The sequence below is a fragment of the Scyliorhinus torazame genome, chromosome 6 (assembly GCF_047496885.1).
Source record: "Scyliorhinus torazame isolate Kashiwa2021f chromosome 6, sScyTor2.1, whole genome shotgun sequence".
NCBI lineage: Eukaryota > Metazoa > Chordata > Chondrichthyes > Carcharhiniformes > Scyliorhinidae > Scyliorhinus > Scyliorhinus torazame.
In genome coordinates this window covers 98,379,991-98,398,955 of record NC_092712.1, presented here as the reverse complement: position 1 = coordinate 98,398,955, position 18,965 = coordinate 98,379,991, and the positions used below count along the sequence as shown (strand labels likewise).

Genomic DNA, 18,965 nt, shown 5'->3' with positions numbered 1-18,965 from the left:
AACGCCCCAGCCACATTTCAACGGTTAACTAACAACGTTGTTTCAGGATTACCCAATTGTGCGGTATACATCGACGATTTGGTAATTTTCAGACAGACAGGGACAGAACATTTAAAACATCTCATGGAGTTATTCAATCGACTTCAGGAGGCGGGTTTGGTGATAAACCTAGCCAAAAGTGAATTTGGAAAGGCCCAAGTCACTTTCCTTGGCCATACAATCGGACAGGGTCGAATGGTCCCACGGGATGTGAAAACAAATGTTATTGGGGAGTTTCCGATACCCTCGACGGAGGCTCAGAAGATAAACGTCCTGTACTCTAGACTGAGCTCCAGCGTGTTCCCGTTGATCCAAGACGCCACAAATTACACCCAAGCAATGAAATTCCTTAAGGAACACTACGCGCATGTATTCGCCACCCGCTCGCAACTACCTGGTGAGTCCATCAAAGACTTCTGGCGGGGCCCTAATTCCACTCGTCCGGGACTGTGACTGTCAGGTCGTTACGGCCGCCGAACACGCAAAACTCCTCATGTGCGATGCCTTCATGACGGGATTTGCGTCGGACCGCATCCGAGAACGATTACAGGAAGGGGCCACGCTTGAACTGGTGGAGACGAAAACCTTGGCGCTCTCCATGACGGTCGCATCATATAACGGACAATCATACCCCTCCCGCCGCGCTGCCCACCCTTCTACTCCTTCCTACCCCTCCTGGACCCCGCCGACGACCTGCCTTCCCAATACGCCTGCGCCGCACGCCGATCCGCGCACCCCGGGGGTCCCCGCTGCTACTTCTGCGGTCAGGAGAAGCACCCCCGCCAACACTGCCCGGCCCGCACTTCAGTTTGTAAAGCCTGCAGTAAAAAGGGCCACTTTGCGACTGTGTGCCAGGCCCGCGCAGTCGCTGTGATCGCGCCCGCTATCGCCCCCTCCCCCACACCAGATGCACAATGGGAGCCGCCATCTTCTCCTCCCAGGTCCATGTGCGACCAATGGGTGCTGCCATCTTGTCCCCCTTCGGCCACGTGCACCCCATGGGCGCCGCCATCTTGTCCCGACCCCGCAATGTGCGCACCATGGGCGCTGCCATCTTTTCCCCCACAGGGTCTCCGGACATCCCGACATTGGAACTGCACACGCTCGCCACCCGAAGCATCCGATGGATACCCGCAGCTCGCTTCGATGACGCTGGACCAATCTCGCCCGCACAACCTGGCCACTGCATCGACGACGGTTAAAATCGACGGCCACATGACCTCGTGCCTCCTGGACTCCAAGAGCACCGAAAGCTTCATTCACCCAGATACGGTAAGGCGCTGCTCCCTCGCGGTCCACCCTGCCAATCAAAGGACCTCCCCAGCCTCCGGATCCCACTCCGATCGGATCTGAGGCTTTTGTACAGTCACCCTTGTAGCCACCTAAAATGGCTGATTTCCGATTAGAATTGTCAAACCCCGATCTAAAATGGCGAACGAAAGAGGCTGATGGGAAAATCAGCCAACAGGACTCAAACGGACAGCTGCAGGTATAACAGTGTATTCGGCCCTGGGGAAGTCGGCCCAGACCGATACCTGCAGCCATTAACAGCACAACAACCCAGCCATCTGCATACTAAGCAGCCATCCCCAGGAACAATTGCTACACATTAGCAACATAAAGCCAGTCCAGACTTTTCGGCGCCAGCAGTGGCTGTGACAAAGGAAGGTAGACGACCACCCCCCGATCAAGGAATCGCCCCATTATTGGAGCATATCGAACCAAGTGATTGGGACCAAGTCCAATCACTTGAAACCAGGGTCAAGGTCCACCCCGAGAGGCGGGAAGCCCCTGGGAACTATAAAAATAGGGGCCAAGTTCAGATCGACCCTTCTCTTCCTGCTCGCAACCTTCGAGACCCTTCGATGAAGAAACAAGTAAGTCTTACTCCAGCGATCGCTACCAGATAGGTGCTCCAGATTATCGACCCGTACCAGCCTTTTTGAATCCCACAGGCCAGACCCAATTCGATAGACCATTTGTTTCCCTGACCTGGTGGGTCATCACCAAAGTTAAGTATTGGACTTTAGTGGTAGGTAGTAGTCTAGAAGTAGGATTATTGTATAAGTATTTATTGCTGTATATAATAAATGATCGTTGATTTAACTTTTACTAAGCGGTGTGCTGCATTATTAATCATTACTTGAGCTTGAACCACGTGGCGGTATCAGAAAGATACCTGGCGACTCGTGAGCAAAGGTGACAGAATTAGAGCTAATAAAATTAAGGCTAATAAGAGCAACATTTTGGCGACATCCTGACGGGACCCGATCTAGAAGTGGAAAACCACTCCGGGAGAACCCAAGAAATTTTGAATTAGAATCCAATTGGAAACAAAAACCACAAGTGTTCAAGCAATTCTGATTAATAGTCATAATTCGGAAGTGTGTGTATGCATGCGTAACTAACAGGGTTATGAGGTAAAACTGATAGATTTTTGTAGCGTCAAAACTGTCGGAAGTCTGTATTTTCGGAAATTAGCGCAAGCCGTACCCGCATCTACGACACCACCTTAGCCCCCTGTTCCAAATTTAAACGAAGCAAGCGAATAGGAAAGATGGCCATGCAGGCAATGCAACGCCTCATGAACCCCAAGGAATTTGCGGTCGCAGCGACCAGCAGCAGTAGAGTGGGACAGTGTCCCACTTGGGAAGAGGAAATTCGGAAATACCTCAAGGGCAAAGGATGGCTCATGTGGAATGATTTCTGCAATAATGACGACTCAGGTCCCGGAAGTATAGGGCATACTTGGTGGGAGAACATGAGTGAGATCCACAAAAAGAGTTTAGCAAAAGCTCGCAAGCCGATGGCAATTGTGTCCTGCCTGGCACAATTGCGAGGCACAGAGGAGGTCATCAAGACGCTCCGCAAAGAAGTAGAGGGCATACATCGTATGAGTAAAGTCGGTGTATGCGAGGTTGAGAAAGCAAATCTGGAATTAAGGAGGAAATTAGCAGCAAAGGACGAAGAGGTGGCTGACGCCAAACGGGGTCACCTGTCTTGTCTGGCGCATTTGAGTAGTTTCCAGTCCCAGTATGAAAAGGCTTATCAGGACACGCAACGTGCAGTCCTGGTAAAGAAAGAAACAGAGAAGCAGGTGGAGACGCTACAGAAACAATGTAGTGATCTCAAGGCAGCCTTGAGAGCACTCCACGCTGCAACCACAGAACAAAGACAGAGCACCATAGACCATGCAAAGTGCCGGAAGCAAATTGCAGACCTGCAATCACTGCTTTCTGTCCAGAAGGGATTTCAAGAAACCTTTGGGGAAAAATTAGATGAGGAAGACAGCCCTGATTGGGAAGAATTACAGGAAACAGCGCAGAGATATGTTCAGGGAACATGTGCGCAGGGAAAGCCCCAAAAGAGAAAAGCACCCACACCCCTCACACAGTAGGTAGTTCAGGCTCCCATGAACCCTGTAACAACCCACCGCACAGCCACATCGGACGAGGCGGAATTCCTATATTCCACCCCCCTCACAGTGACCCAATTACGAGACACGTGCGCAAAAATCACACCGTTCCTCCCCGCTTCAGACCCACACATCTTTGCCACCGTCAAACATCAGGCGACCATGTACGGCCTGGATGAGAGAGAGCATGTAAAGCTCATGGTTCTAAGTTTGGATCCATCGGTAGCGGCAGCCCTTCCCGACCCACAGAACGTAGAAGGAGGCACCATTGCAGAAATGCATACCGCGATAATGGATGCGATCGGGTATAACCGGGGTGACCCCGTAGATGGGGGTTTAGGTTCTTTACGCAAAGAGTAGTGAGGCCGTGGAATGCCCTACCTGCTACAGTAGTGAACTCGCCAACATTGAGGGCATTTAAAAGTTTATTGGATAAACATATGGATGATAATGGCATAGTGTAGGTTAGATGGCTTTTGTTTCGGTGCAACATCGTGGGCCGAAGGGCCTGTACTGCGCTGTATTGTTCTATGTTCTATGTTCTATGGCCTAAATAAGTGTAGGCAGAAGAAGTCTGAGCAACCCACAGCGTTCGCAGGACGCCTATGGATTCACTTTGAAGCCGTTTTTGGAGACGTAGACCGTGCCCATTTGTCCCCAGACAATATGGCCAAATGGACCCGCACCCTTATCTCCCATGCCACAGAGGCAGGACAGAATGCCTGCAATAGTTATGATCCCTCGGAGGAGGCTCATAACGAGAAGAGGGTGGTTAAAAGATTGTCCCGTGTTTGGGAGCAGTCTTTTCACAATAGACCCGCCGCTATAACCACCGAGGAAAAGCAAGCCGCCGCAGACATGCAGGCAGTAAAAGCCACACCTCACAACCCCGCCTGAGTGAATGAGGGAAAGAACAGCCCCCCACCCAAATCACAAGAATGTTACAACTGCGGACAGTTGGGACCTTTTGTGAAAGAGTGCAATGGCCCCAAAAAGCCACAGAAAGCCCAACAAACAGGCACTCTGAGTAAGAAAAAGGCAGAGCCCATCCATTGTGTTAGCGCCCGTTCGGATCAGACGGACTTGACCGAAACAGACTGACGGTGTACGGGTTCCCCCAGTTGGGTCTGCGATACCCTTTGGGATAGGTCAGGACGACCCATAGTCGCAGCGAAAATCTGGGGACAGCCTATCGAGTTTCTTTGGGACACAGGAGGGTCCTGCACCACCATAAATTCCTCCACCCTTTTTCAGGACACGTGGCCCACTACAGCCATTATCACCCTCAGCGGCTTTACAGGCCAATCACAGCAGGGACACATCACGGCCCCTGTACCCATTCAAATAGGAAACATAACCACAAAACATCCCGTAGTTTTAGTAGACCTGCCCCACGCAGCAGAACACATCCAGGGATTCGACTTTATGAATTCCCACCACCTATCCTTCGATCCAGTCAACCAGTGCGTCTGGAAGATGGCGAAATCCGCTAGAGCCCCCACAACGCTCAACATAGGGGACTACATGAACAAAATTAGCGCAGTAGGCGAGTTTTGGTTCAACCCCACCACACTCAGCACGGACAGGCTTGTAGTGCAGTCCTGCAAAAGAACAGGGCAGCATTCGCGACCCACAAGCACGACTGTGGAGGGATGACTGGCTCCGTACAAGTAACAGGACCGGACCCTAGACCGCAAAAACAGTACGGATTCCCCCAAGAAGCAGAGGGAGAAATCCTAAAAGTTATAGAGAGCTTATTAGAGCAGGGCGTACTAAGATCGGTAGCCTCTACTAATAATGCCCCGATTTGGCCAGTGAGGAAGCCCGACGGATCATGGCGCCTGACCATCGATTATCGGGAACTCAACAAAATCACCCCTGCAGCAGCCCCCACAGTAGCAACAAGTCCCGAGACCATGCTCAAACAGGGACTCAATTCCCGATATTTCATGGTTTTGGACGTCAGTAATGGATTCTGGTCCATTCCATTGGCAAAGGGGTGCCAGTATAAATTTGCCTTCACTTTCAGAGTGCAGTTTAAACTTTGTGGACGTGCCTGCCACAAGGCTTCCACAACTCCCCCTCCATTTTCCACCGACAGCTGGCAAATAGACTAGCGAAATTTTCTCGCCCCGAATGTCTGGTACAGTATGTAGATGATCTACTACTGCAGACAGACACAAAGGAAGAGCACATTGAGCTTCTGTCCGAACTCCTGGAATTACTACATTCCATTGGCTGTAAAGTAAACCCCAAAAAGGCCCAGATATTGGAAAAGTGGTATATTTGGGTACTATTATCACACACGGCAAACGTGAGATCGAGCACAAAAGAATTGACTCGATTGTTAAATTGCCCCTTCCCCAACACGTTTCAGCCCTCCGGTCGTTTTTAGGACTGGTTGGCTGCTGCCGAAACCACATTGACGGTTTCGCCAGCAAGGCAGCGCCCCTCTCAGACCTCCTAAAGAAAGGAGCCCCCTGGGAATGGCTTCCGCAGCATACGGATGCTGTGGAATCATTAAAACAGCCGCTCATAGCCGCCGCCGCACTACAAGTTTCAGACCCGCTTTCCCCTTACGCCATAGAGGTAGCGACCACAGACCACACCCTTTCAGCCGTGCTCCTGCAGGAACGGCACGACCAGTTAAGACCCGTAGCTTATGCTTCCCGACTTTTAGATGCTGTGGAGCAGGGATTTTCAGCCTGTGAGAGGCACCTGCTCGCAGTTTTCTGGGCAGTCCAGTACTTTTCATACATTAACGGACTGAACCCCATCACCATTCTGACCGAGCACACCCCCACCCAACTTTTACTGGACGGACGACTCAAGGACGGTACCGTCAGCCAAATCCGCGCAGCTAGGTGGACCCTTCTCTTGCAAGGACGGGACATCACAGTAAAACGGACAAAGACCCACACATACTTCGCGGACAATTTGCAGTACCCCGGAACCCCCCATGAATGTGAAATCATCTCTCCACACCACACAGGCCCCTTTATAGCAAAAACACCCCCCAGAAATATAGGAAATCCATCTCAGAGCCCCCCTCACCCGGACACGTGTGAACCCATTAGGATTTATGTGGATGGATCTTCCACAGTCTTAGATGGGCAACGCATAACAGGTTGCGAGATTTATGTTGAGGAAGCGCAGGGACGCGCCCTCGAGGAAATAGCATTAAAACTCCCCGGGCACTTAGGCGCGCAGGCAGCAGAGCTTGCGGCCATCGCGTACATAGTAGACCACCCAGATTCCTTCCTCAGCCCAGCAGACATATACTCAGACAGCCTCTATGTCTGTAACAGCCTTACAGAATTTCTGCCCCTGTGGGAAACAAGAGGATTTGTTTCTGCGGATGGGAAACCCCTCCCCTCAGCCCCATTACTCCGCCATATTTTACAAAAAGCCCAGGACACGACTTTTGGCATTATAAAAGTCCGCAGCCACCATCGTTCCTCCCGCCCTGGAAATGTAAAAGCCGACGCACTGGCTAAGGCAGGATCCAGGCATGGGTATTTTTGGAAAACCCCCCGAAAGCGCGCCAGTGAGTGCGCCAGTGAGTGCAGTTCAGGTCACGCAGACTAGGATTGAGGATCTAGTAGAGGCCCAGAAGCGGGATAGCGCTCTCACTGAGATTGTGAAAGGGAAGTTTCCAGCCTCCTACGAGAGGTTCAGAAATACACTAACCACACATGACGGTGTGGTGTTAAAGGACACCCTTTATGTAGTTCCTGAGCAGGATAGGAACCAATTAATTTGTTTATTCCATGATGGTCATAGACACCAGGGAATCGATCCCACTACAGCCCACCTCAAACAGCTTTGTTGATGGCCAAATCTCAAGGAAGATGTAAGCCATTACATTGAGAATTGCCTTATCTGTGCACAGAACAACCCCGATAGATATGCCAAAAAGGCTCAACTCAGCCACACCCGACCCGTTAACGGCACCTGGACTAACCTCCAGATTGATTTTATAGGTCCATTGCCCCCTTACAGGAATGGCTATAAATATGTACTGGTGGTCATAGACACCTTTACAAAGTGGGTGGAAGCATTTCCAGCCCACACCAACACCGCGAAAACCACAGCCAAGATCCTAACCCACCACATCTTTACAAGATGGGGACTCCCCCGCAGTATTGAATCGGACCAAGGTTCTCACTTTACGGGACGGGTAGTGCACAACGTCCTCACGATACTTGGCATCACCCAAAAATTCCACATTGCGTAACACCCACAGTCGAGTGGTATAGTGGAGCGCATGAATCGGGCCCTAAAAACCACCCTCCGAAAAATGGTCCAGCAGAACAACACCACTTGGGACTCAGTCCTCCCTTTTGCACTGATGTTTTTGAGTAACACTGTTTCCACCTCCACAGGTTACACCCCACACACTCTTCTGACCGGACTCCCCATGAAAGGGACAGAATACTTGTTAGGTTTAGACCTGACCAACCCTGAAATCACGGCCCTCACCCACGAGAAAGCCGTGGAGCAATTAGTTGCTAATGTCAAAACGGCTCCGTTAGCAGCCGCAGTTAAATTGGGCACCAAAAAGAAACAGAGCAAGGCCTGTTTTGATAAGGCAGTGCATGCAACGGAGTATGATATAGGACATGTTGTGAATATATAACCCCAGCACATTCCTGTCTCCAAAATACTCGGGTCCGTACTCCATTTCGGATAAAGTAAGCCCATCGGTATACAAAATAAAATACCCAAATGGTAAGACTACGTGGTTTCATATAAACCAGTTAAAGGCTTATGGAACACAGTCAAACCACGCCCACCACGTCATGCTTGACGCAGCAGACCACACCCCGCCCACAGCCAACGTAACCAGACCAACCCCCCCCACGTCCAGCCCAGCCACGGACTCGCCCTCGACTCCACCCCCAAAATATACACTCCGCCCCGGAACGCCCACAGACTGCAGCAGCAGAGACAGCGACTGTGACTCGGACGATAGCCACAGCGCGCCTCCCTACTATCCCCATACAACCGGACCCACACCCAGCGACTCCAATTTCGACTCCAGTGATCCCTTCATGATCACTTTTCTAAACAAATCCCACCACCGACCACCGAACCACACGGACGACCCCGACTTTGTCCCCACACAACTCGACACAACTCATTGGCACCGCGACAACTCCTACAGACTCGTCCGAAACGACGAGAGCAACCCCAACTCACACCAAGCAGCATTTTCAGCCCTAATTCACTCCAGAGTTTGGCACCCGGGAGAAGGGGACGACCTCGAGTCTGACTCCCAAGCCGCCAACCCCTTTGCGACCCTGTTCGCAACAGAGAACTGAGGTGTCCACATGATATTTAAAGGAAACGCTTGGGAGAAGTGTTGTCCTTCCTGATGGAACCTGCAGGATATTTTATGTTGTTTGTACGTTTGTTTTGTGTTGTTCGTCCGACAGGAGAATTTTTTCCAGCCGCTTGTTCCGCGGTACCAACTTATCTGCAGATATCTGGTCAGCAGGCCAGACGCTTGTTCAGACTAGCTTGTCTGCAGACACTTCAGCTGATACCGGTTCGGGTGCCAGACGCCCGATCGTAGCTGCACTTGTGATTCAAGGATAGAATCGCTGTAGCAACCACACCACGATGACTACATTTTTGCCCGTTCTTGTCGGTTGCTCAGGCAGTGGAGAAACGGCGTGAGACCCGCCCTGCCTGGAGACCCCCCCCCCCCCCGTTGATCAAACACACTCGGGTAGGGGAGATACGGCATTGGTAGCCGTCCTACCCGGGGACTCCATCCAAATCTTACCCGTCGCGGCCCATACGCACCTCATTTGACATTCTTTCATTTCAAAAAGTTTTTATTTGTTCAGATGACCTTTAGGTTGCTGCCATCTGCTATTTACATCCTGGAACATTTGGATGGTAAATCAGCACTGGTCCGTCATTGGGAAGTGTGCCGTGTCCTAACATTTGTTTTGAAAAAAAAATGAGGGAGTCACACATAGTGACCAATTATAAGGGTATAATTGGCCCCAAAAGGACAGACACACTAACACACCGGATATTAAACCAAGGTAGTTACAGATACTATGCTTGTTTTTACAGGACTCCAGAGGCTCCAGGACCGGAGAAAACAAAAGAACACAAGAAGGAAAAGGAAAGAGGACAGCCAGGACAGCCATGAGGACTCCCTTCATCGTGCTCAACATTCTTTTCATGGACACTTTGTTGCGCGGGACCGCAGACCCCATTACTTCAAACCTCCCTGCCGTTAATGTTTCACTGCCCCGCAGTACCCAGAGCCCAGTCACCAGCGACACTGCATCTTCCTGGTGTGCCAGGTTCATAACCTGGTACTCCCTGGCCTACATGATCGAAGCACTGTTAGCGTTGGCGATACTCTGTTGTGTAGTGCAGACTATGCGCCTCCGCAAGTGGAGAAGGAGAGCGTACCGCGCTTGAACCCTGGTATATCGGATCAGATCCCCTATATTCGGTTACGACCCCCGCGATCTATAACAAAATAATAAAGAGCATTCACTTGCGTTATTACTGTAAATAAAAAGATGTACAAATCTTTTCATGAACAAAAAAAAATGTATGATCCTGTGCTTGACTGCCAAGCCAGGAAAGAGTATATTAAATGTTGTGATTGTTGTTGTATGTTTTAGGAAGATAGGATAATGCAATGTTTAGTGAGTATAGTGTATTTAGGAAAAATAAGAGGTTCCAAGTTTGTTATTTTGTAAATGTATGTCCCTGCCTGACATAGTGCCCTTAGAATTGTTAGGTAAAATTTTTTTGTGCATAGCTAGGGTCAGAGCAGAGGCCATTAGGAAGTGTCCTCCCCCCCCCCCACGTAATGCTTCGCGTTAGGAACACAAGGAGGGAATGTAGCCACCTAAAATGGCTGATTCCCGATTAGAATGGTCAAACCCCGATCTAAAATGGTGAACGAAAGAGGCTGATGGGAAAATTAGCCAACAGGACTCAAACGGACAGCTGCAGGTAAAACAGTGTATTCGGCTCTGGGGAAGTCGGCCCAGACCGATACCTGCAGCCATTAACAGCACAACAACCCAGCCATCTGCATACTAAGCAGCCATCCCCAGGAACAATTGCTACACATTAGCAACATAAAGCCGATCCAGATTTTTCGGCGCCAGCAGTGGCTGAGACAAAGGAAAGTGGACGACCACCCCCCAATCAAGGAATCACCCCATTATTGGAGCATATCGAACCAAGTGATTGGGACCAAGTCCAATCACTTGGAACCAGGGTCAAGGTCCGCCCCGAGAGGCGGGAAGCCCCTGGGAACTATAAAAATAGGGGCCAAGTTCAGATCGACCCTTCTCTTCCTGCTCGCAACCTTCGAGACCCTTCGACGAAGAAACAAGTAAGTCTTACTCCAGCGATCGCTACCAGATAGGTGCTCCAGATTATCGACCCGTACCAGCCTTTTTGAATCCCGCAGGCCTGACCCAATTCGATAGACCATTCGTTTCCCTGACCTGGTGGGTCATCACCAAAGTTAAGTATTGGCCTTTAGTGGTAGGTAGTAGCCTAGAAGTAGGATTATTGTATAAGTATTTATTGCTGTATATAATAAATGATCGTTGATTTAACTTTTACTAAGCAGTGTGCTGCATTATTCTTCATTACTTGAGCTTGAACCACGTGGCGGTATCAGAAAGGTACCTGGCGACTCGTGAGCAAAGGTGACAGAATTAGAGCTAATAAAACTAAGGCGATTAAGAGCAACACCCTCATGGTCCAGGACGTAGAATTTAGTAACTTCCGCCTCTATGTCCATCCTAATCTCTGCGCTGCACTCCTGTTGGGCCGGGACTTCCAGTGCAACCTCCAGAGCCTCACTCTCAAATTCGGCGGGCCCTTACCCCCCATACCGTTTGCGGCCTCGCGACCCTCAAGTTCGATCCCCCCACCCTTTTTGCCAATCTAACTGCGGATTGCAAGCCTGTTGCCACTAGGCACAGGCGGTACAGCACCCAGGACAAGACCTTCATCTGGTCCGAAGTCCAGCGACTGCTTAGGGAGGGTATTATCAAGGCCAGCAACAGCCTCTGGAGAGCCCAATTGGTAGTGGTTAAAACTGGGGAGAAACACAGGATGGTCGTGGACTACAGCCAGACCATCAATCGGTACATGCAGCTCGACTCGTACCCACTCCCACGCATATCTGATATGGTCAATCAGATTGCGCAGTACCGGGTCTTCTCAACAATTGACCTGAAATCCGCCTACCACCAGCTCCCGATCTGGAAGTCGGACCGGCCATACACTGCCCTCGAGGTGGACGGTCGCCTCTACCACTTCCTTAGGGTCCCTTTCGGTGTCACAAGTGGGGTCTCGATCTTCCAAAGAGAGATGAACCGAATGGTCGACCAGTACGGTTTGCGGGCCACCTTTCCGTACTTAGATAATGTCACCATCTGCGGCCATGACCAGCAGGACCACGATGCCAACCTCGATAAATTCCTCCCCACTGCCACTCTTCTCAACCTGACCTACAACAAAGAGAAGTGAGTGTTCAGCACGACCCGGTTAGCCATTCTCGGCTATATAGTCCAAAACGGACATCTTGGGCCCGACCCCGACCGCATGCGCCCCCTCATGGAACTTCCCCTCCTCCACTGCCCCAAGGCCCTTAAACGCTGCCTGGGGTTCTTTTCCTACTACGCTCAGTGGGTCCCAAACTATGCGGCCAAGGCCCGCCCACTCATTCAGTCCACCCAATTCCCCCTTGCGGCCGAGGCACAACATGTTTTCGCCCGCAACACAGCAGACATCGCCAAGGCCGGGATGCACGAGTGGACGAGTCACTGCCTTTCCAAGTAGAAAGTGATGCTTCAGACGTCGCCCTTGCCGCCACTCTAAACCAGGCAGGCAGACTCGTGGCATTCTTTTCCCGCACCCTTCATGCCTCTGAAATTCGACACTCATCCGTCGAAAAGGAGGCCCAAGCTATCGTTGAAGCTGTGCGGCATTGGAGGCATTACCTGGCCGGTAAGAGATTCACTCTCCTTATGGACCAACGGTCGGTAGCCTTCATGTTCAGTAACACACAGCGGGGCAAGATCAAAAATGATGAAATCTTGTGGTGGAGAATCGAGCTCTCCACCTATAATTACGAGATCTTGTATCGCCCGGTAAACTCGACATGTACCCTCTCCTGATGTACATGTGCCAGTGCACAAGTGGACCAACTCCGGGCCCTACACGACAGCCTTTGTCACCTGGGCGTCACTCGAATGTACCATCTGGTCAAAGCTCGCCATCTGCCCTACTCCGTCGAGGAAGTAAGAACAGTCACCAGGGACTGCCAAGTCTGTGCAGAGTGCAAGCCGCACTTCTACCGGCCGTACCGTGCGCGCCTGCTGAAGGCTTCCCACCCATTTGAACGCCTCAGTGTGGATTTCAAAGGGCCCCTCCCCTCCACCGACCGTAACACGTACATTCTCAGTGTGGTCGATGGGTACTCCAGATTCCCTTTCGCCATCCCATGCCCCGATATGACGTCTGCCACCTTCATCAAGGCCCTCAGCACCATCTTCGCGCTGTTCGGTTTCCCCGCCTACATTCACAGTGACAGGGAATCCTCATTCATGAGCGATGAGCTGCTCAGTTCCTGCTCAGCAGGGGTATAGATTCCAGCAGGACAACCAGCAACATCCCCCAGGGAAACGGGCAAGTAGAACGGGAGAATGGGACGGTTTGGAGGGCCGTCCAGCTGGCCCTACGGTCCACGAACCTCCCAGCCTCTCGCTGGCAGGAGGTCCTCCCTGACGCGCTGCACTCCTTCCGGTCACATGAACGTGTTTTTACCTTCCACAGGAAGTCCACATCTGGGGTGTCGCTCCTGACTTGGCTCGCTGCTCCAGGACCGGTCCTTCTCCGTAGGCACGTCCAACTCCACAAGGCGGACCCCTTGGTGGACAGGGTTAACCTGCTCCACGCCAACCCTCAATATGCCTACGTTGAGTTCCCCGACAACCTCCAAGATACTGTCTCACTCAGGGACCTGGCACTGTCAGGTTCCACCCCAACACACACCCCCAACCAATGCGCCCCCCCCCCAACTCCCACTCTACGCCAATATTGACCCCACCAGGCCAACCCCCCTCCCGTTTTCCTCACAAGAGGATGAAGAGGACTTCTGCACACTCCCGGAGTTCCCCGATGACTGGCCAGCATCAGCACCGCCACCACCGCTATCGATGCCACCTCCACCACTGCCAGCACCGACTTCGCCGCCACCGTTACGCTGCTCCCAATGAAGCACCAAAGCACCGGACCGGCTGAACCTTTGACGGACTCCGGACCGTCAACATGGACTTCTCTTTCCCTACCACTGTATATAATTGCACTAATTGTATACAGTTTCACGTCACCCCTGCCGGACTCATTTTTAACAGGGGGTGAATGTGGTGAACCACTGTAATAGGCGATGTAAGGTAGGACCTGCACTACAGGTTCGCCGGTAGCTCCTACCGCCTGCTCCGCCCACGGAGAACTGTATAAATATGCATGACCTCCAGTGCCCTGACATTTCACCAGCTGCAGCAGGAGGCCACGCATCTGACTGTAATAAAGCCACAGTTGTATCCAACTTTAGTCTTTCCGCAATTGATCGTGCATCACTCTCTTGGCCCCGACCTACGCCTAAAACCAAGTGTAGCACCATGACCAGAAGACAAGTTCAAGACCAACAATCACTACCAGACGGATGAGCCCAGCAGAAACGAAGTCACTTCTCCAGACCCAGCCACACAAGATCCGAACAAAGGCCTTGTTCCTCTGCATAAAGCTGGGTGCCTGAAGTTAAGTACAGGTTGTTGTAGTGTTAGGTGTAATTTAGCTTGTAGTGTTTTATGTTGCATGTCGAAGTAATCCTTATGTGTAAATAAACTGTCATTGAACTTGAACTAACTAACTGGCTGTTTGGTCTTTGATTGATATCCGGAAAAACCTTGTGGTGGTATCATTTGATATCTGGCGACTCTGAAAAGCAATATCATCATTAATAACTATCATATCAGTATCCAGTGAAAAAGAGCAACACTATCCCCTAAATATTCCTCTCGTGTGACTTAATCCACTTGACTCAGCTCATTTCCAGAACTATATCCAGCTATACATCTTTTCTCATAGGATTGGAAACATTCAGGTCCATCCTTAATGTTCAGGGATACCCCTACTTCTCCCATCGCAGCAATGTTATCCATTTTGACAGTCTCTTCTAAACATTAAGCAGCCTGGAACATTTAGTTCCCACCCTTGGTCACTTCACAACCACAGGTGGGATTTTCCGATCCTTCCTGCCGGCGGAATCTGTTGGTCCCGCCGAAGGTGACTCCTTCACCGCGGTAGATTCCCTGTTGATGGAACAGGCAGTTACTCAAAACGCCACAGACGTTGGTGGAATCGGAAGATCCCGATGGCAGCCTTTGGCAAACCGCCTCTGCTAGCAGAAAACCCAACTTGTGGGGGCCAGAAAATCATGCCCCATGTCCTGATAGAAGTTTATAAAGTTTATAAAATTATTAGGGGTACAGATAGGGTGAATAGTTGGAAGCTTTTTCCCAGGGCGGAAATGCTAATTACAAGGGGGCACAAGTTCAAGGTAAGGGGGGAAAGGGTCAGTGGACATGTGCGGGGCAAGTTTACACAGAGGGTGGTGGTGGCCTGGAATGCACTGCAAAGTGAGGTGGTTGAGGCAGATACGTTAGTGACCTTGAAGACTTATCTGGATAGGCACATGAACAGACGGGATAGAGAACGATACAGGCAGTTGGTCTAGATAGGACTCGTGAACGGCACAGGCTTGGAGGGCAGAAGGGCCTGCTACTGTGCTGTATTGTTCTTTGTTCTATTGTTCTTTGTCTCCAAGATTATTAGAGGAAACACAATTATTTTAACAGTTATAATAAAATACTGATACTATTTTTAATAAATTATGGCTACACCTACTATTTTAAGAGATATCAACACAAGATATGGACAGTACAAGGGGTGGAATTCTATTATATGATAATTGTACTATGTTGCTAAATGCATTTATGTGGAATTCCTCCCTGTGCTATTTTAAAGGACTTCAGTGTCTGCTAAAATAAATGAGCTTGCAACTTTGATAAAATGGTGAATGCAATGTGAATGCATCAATCAAGGTGCTACAAATATCATGCTGTAGGATTTAAGCTTTATTCTTTCTGGTTTGTCAAATCCTGGGAAGAGAAGTGTAAAACTCTCATGCACCCAGGCTCAAACAGTGTTACTTGATGTTACTCTGCAGTGAATGTGACACATCCCAAAAAGCCACCTGTCTAATTACGCAAAATGATTCAGGATGAAGTCATTATAACTGTCTCTTTACTGTCAGGCTCGAATGTCTTTCACATTCATTATGCTTCTGTCACATTGAGTACGCTTGCCAACATTTCTCAGCAATATATTTTAAGGCCTATTCCTAAACATCGCGGTGCTTTTTAAAAAAAAGAGGAACTGTACTTTCAATCCTTCACTCCTCAGAATTTTTTCCTGGACTGGGTCACGTGGCTTGATTGAGTTGCCCTCACCCCGTGAGTTGGGAGGGAGAGTCATTCGCAGAAGTCGCAGGCTGCTTGCTGGCTCACTCTTAAAACAAACATGAAACAGTCTGAAGATTAAAAATATGAGACTGGAAAGGCACAATCCCAACCAGCAAAATCTTCCCTTTCAAATAGTCGGTGTGAGCGTGTTACAGGGAGTCAGAGTAGGAGCTAGGGAAATTGCCAAAAAACATTCATTATTGAAGGAAAAATACATCTTGCCTTGATATTTATGGAATGAAACCTCTTGATGTTTTTAAAACCCTTCACCCAGTGGAGATGCTTTGCTGGTCATCTCAGTATTGTCAATGCCTCCTATGAAGTGCAAGAATCCAGCAATAACAAGAAAATCTTGTTTTGATCACTGTTATTAGAGTAGCAGATATAACAAACACTACGGCACCGTTTAGCAATAATGTCAGGATTACATTTTGATATTTTTAACCAACTGATTCCTGTTGCCCATGTGTACAGTGCTGCAAAATATTGATGGTTGAATTAATTGCACTGGCAATACCAAGGTTAAATTCATCTAACTTTTCATGTAACATCTGTTTAATCTCTATGTGCCCTAACAGTGAGTGTCTGACCAGTTTGTGGAACTAATTCACCATCTGTGAATTCCTCGGTAATGTGTTGTTTTGCTGACTGTTCTGCCTTTGACAATGGGAAGACGCAAGGATTTGAGAATTCAATTACTGAATGAGGGTATATTTTACTTTATGTTCCTGTCCTAATACTGGTTAAAAAGTGCTTGACGTAATGCCATAAACAATTTCTTATTACGGTCCGCAAACTGTCATTTTGAATAACCCCTGTTATGAATAAACCACCACATAGGTTCGTTTGCAAGTCCATTGTGGTGTGTACTGCACAAAAAGCAATTACATAAACCATTTACATCCAGTAAAAAAATAAGCAGCAGTGCAAGATAAAGACGATGGCTGCTTCAGAATCACTCCTGCTCCACCACCGTGACTTTGTCGGAAATGCAGATAAACCTTGTGTTTCTGTATTATTCAGGTTCTTGCCATATTAGCAAAGTGACAGCAGCAGAGTGGGAGGAGCCCAAGTCACTAATGCTTTAAGTTCACAGGAGCATTACAAAATTCAAGCTCCAGACATTAGGCTGGGCTCCGTAGGAATTTGGATTCAGAGGTCAATGGATCCATCCAGATTTTCCATCCAATAAAATCAATAAATCTGGCAGAAAGTATCACATAATTATAATATGATCCACCTACTTCAGGGATCGGGTCTAGTACAGGAAGCTCACTCATTGAATGGGCCAGAATAACTGGTACAGCAGTAAAGTAAGTAAAGTCATAGTCCCAGATAACCATGGGGTGCTTTCCCCTTTGAGGGGGAGAGCTGACTGGTGGTGATTTAACCTGAGGATCAACACACCTCTGGCGGGCGGCAAGGTTGAGAAGGTGGAGGGCCTGCCTGAATAACCTCAGCTGGTACAAAAATTGAATCCGCGCTGCTGGCCTTACTCTGCACCACGAACCAGCTGTCTAGCCAAGTGAGTTAAAGCAGCCCCCAAGTTACAATAGAAGTTACAGCATAGGAACAGACCATTTAGCCCAAACGGGTTTGAGTCAGTGTTTATCTTCCAATTGAACAAATAACCCATATTGCATTTTCCTGACATGTTCCCAATCCCTTAGTCCCATACTTCATCATCTCGAAGCTAACCTTGAAGGCTGAGACAGCTGAACAACCCTGAAGGTGAATTCTCCAGTCTCACCACTGTCTTGTGTAAATAATTTTCTGCTGTCTTGCTGGACTGCTTGATGTTGACATTGGATGCTTGAAATAATAATGGCCCGTAATTTCCGAGTATTGGCGGAAAGCCACGATCCACTCATACTGGAAGAAAAAACTGCGCACTTACCTGCACTCAGATACTGTGACGAACCTTCCTGTTCCAGTGGCAGCCTTGGGTCGCTAGCACTATAGTCAGTGAAGGTTCCACCACGGTGCCGTTTCAATGTAGCCGCACCCCCCCCCTCCGCCTTGTGATGCTGCAGCTACGGAAACGCCCATTGAGGGCAGGCATTTAAACTGCAGGTTTATATTGAAGACAACAGGCAGCATGCTTAACAAGTGTTTTAAAGGTATGTAGAAGTTTTTTTCGACAGTTTGTTTTTGCCCTTTGATACAGGTGTTGCTGTTTTTATTGGCTCTTTTAAAGTAATTGTTAATTTTATTTTTTACGATTAAAGTTGATTATTATTTATAAGTGAACTTTGGTTTTGTTATTTGTTTTAAATCTGTGAAAATATTTAAATCTGCACTATATTATTGTCTAACTTTATGTGTGGCAAGCTTAAAAGTGTTTATATGTTAATTTAGAATATGGTCGTAAGATTTTAAAAGCGCCCCAGGGTTTTTTTTACTGGCATTGTTCTTGTAACATCTTATTATTTTTGATTTGTGTTCATCGAATCATAGAATCACTGCAGTGAGAAGAAAACCATCCGTCCCATTGACGCACCGAGGCTCTGAAAGAGCACCCTACATAGGCCCATGCCCCCACCCTAACCCGTAACCGCAATTAATCTTTGGACACTAAAGGGCAATTTATCATAGCTAATTCACCTGACCTACACATCTTTGGACTGTGGGACAGTCACCCAAGGTCCGAATTGAACAGGTCTCTGGTGTTTTGAGGCAGCTTATGTTTCAACCTTGTTTACTTCAATTATCCTATTAATTTATAATTACCTCATAATTTAATTTTGTGATTTGATGTTTCAGTAAGACATTTATAGAAGCTTGTAAAGTTTAATGGAAAATATTTATTGACAAAAATAATTTTATAAATACCAAACTTTGAAAGCGGTTACATTTATCTTAATGTTTAACTTTATCAACAGGGGCAGCACAGTGGTTAGCCCTGCTGCCTCACGGCA

General features: G+C 48.8%; 1 long non-coding RNA gene across 1 annotated transcript in view; it reads right to left on the bottom strand.

Annotated features, from left to right (window-relative positions):
- Positions 1–18,004, bottom strand: part of LOC140425725 (uncharacterized) — a 93,993-nt gene extending 75,989 nt beyond the window's left edge. The window contains exon 1 of the long non-coding RNA XR_011947953.1: positions 17,945–18,004. This is a non-coding gene — a long non-coding RNA (uncharacterized lncRNA). The remainder of the gene's footprint in view (positions 1–17,944) is intronic.
- Between the last annotated feature and the right edge of the window lie 961 nt (positions 18,005–18,965).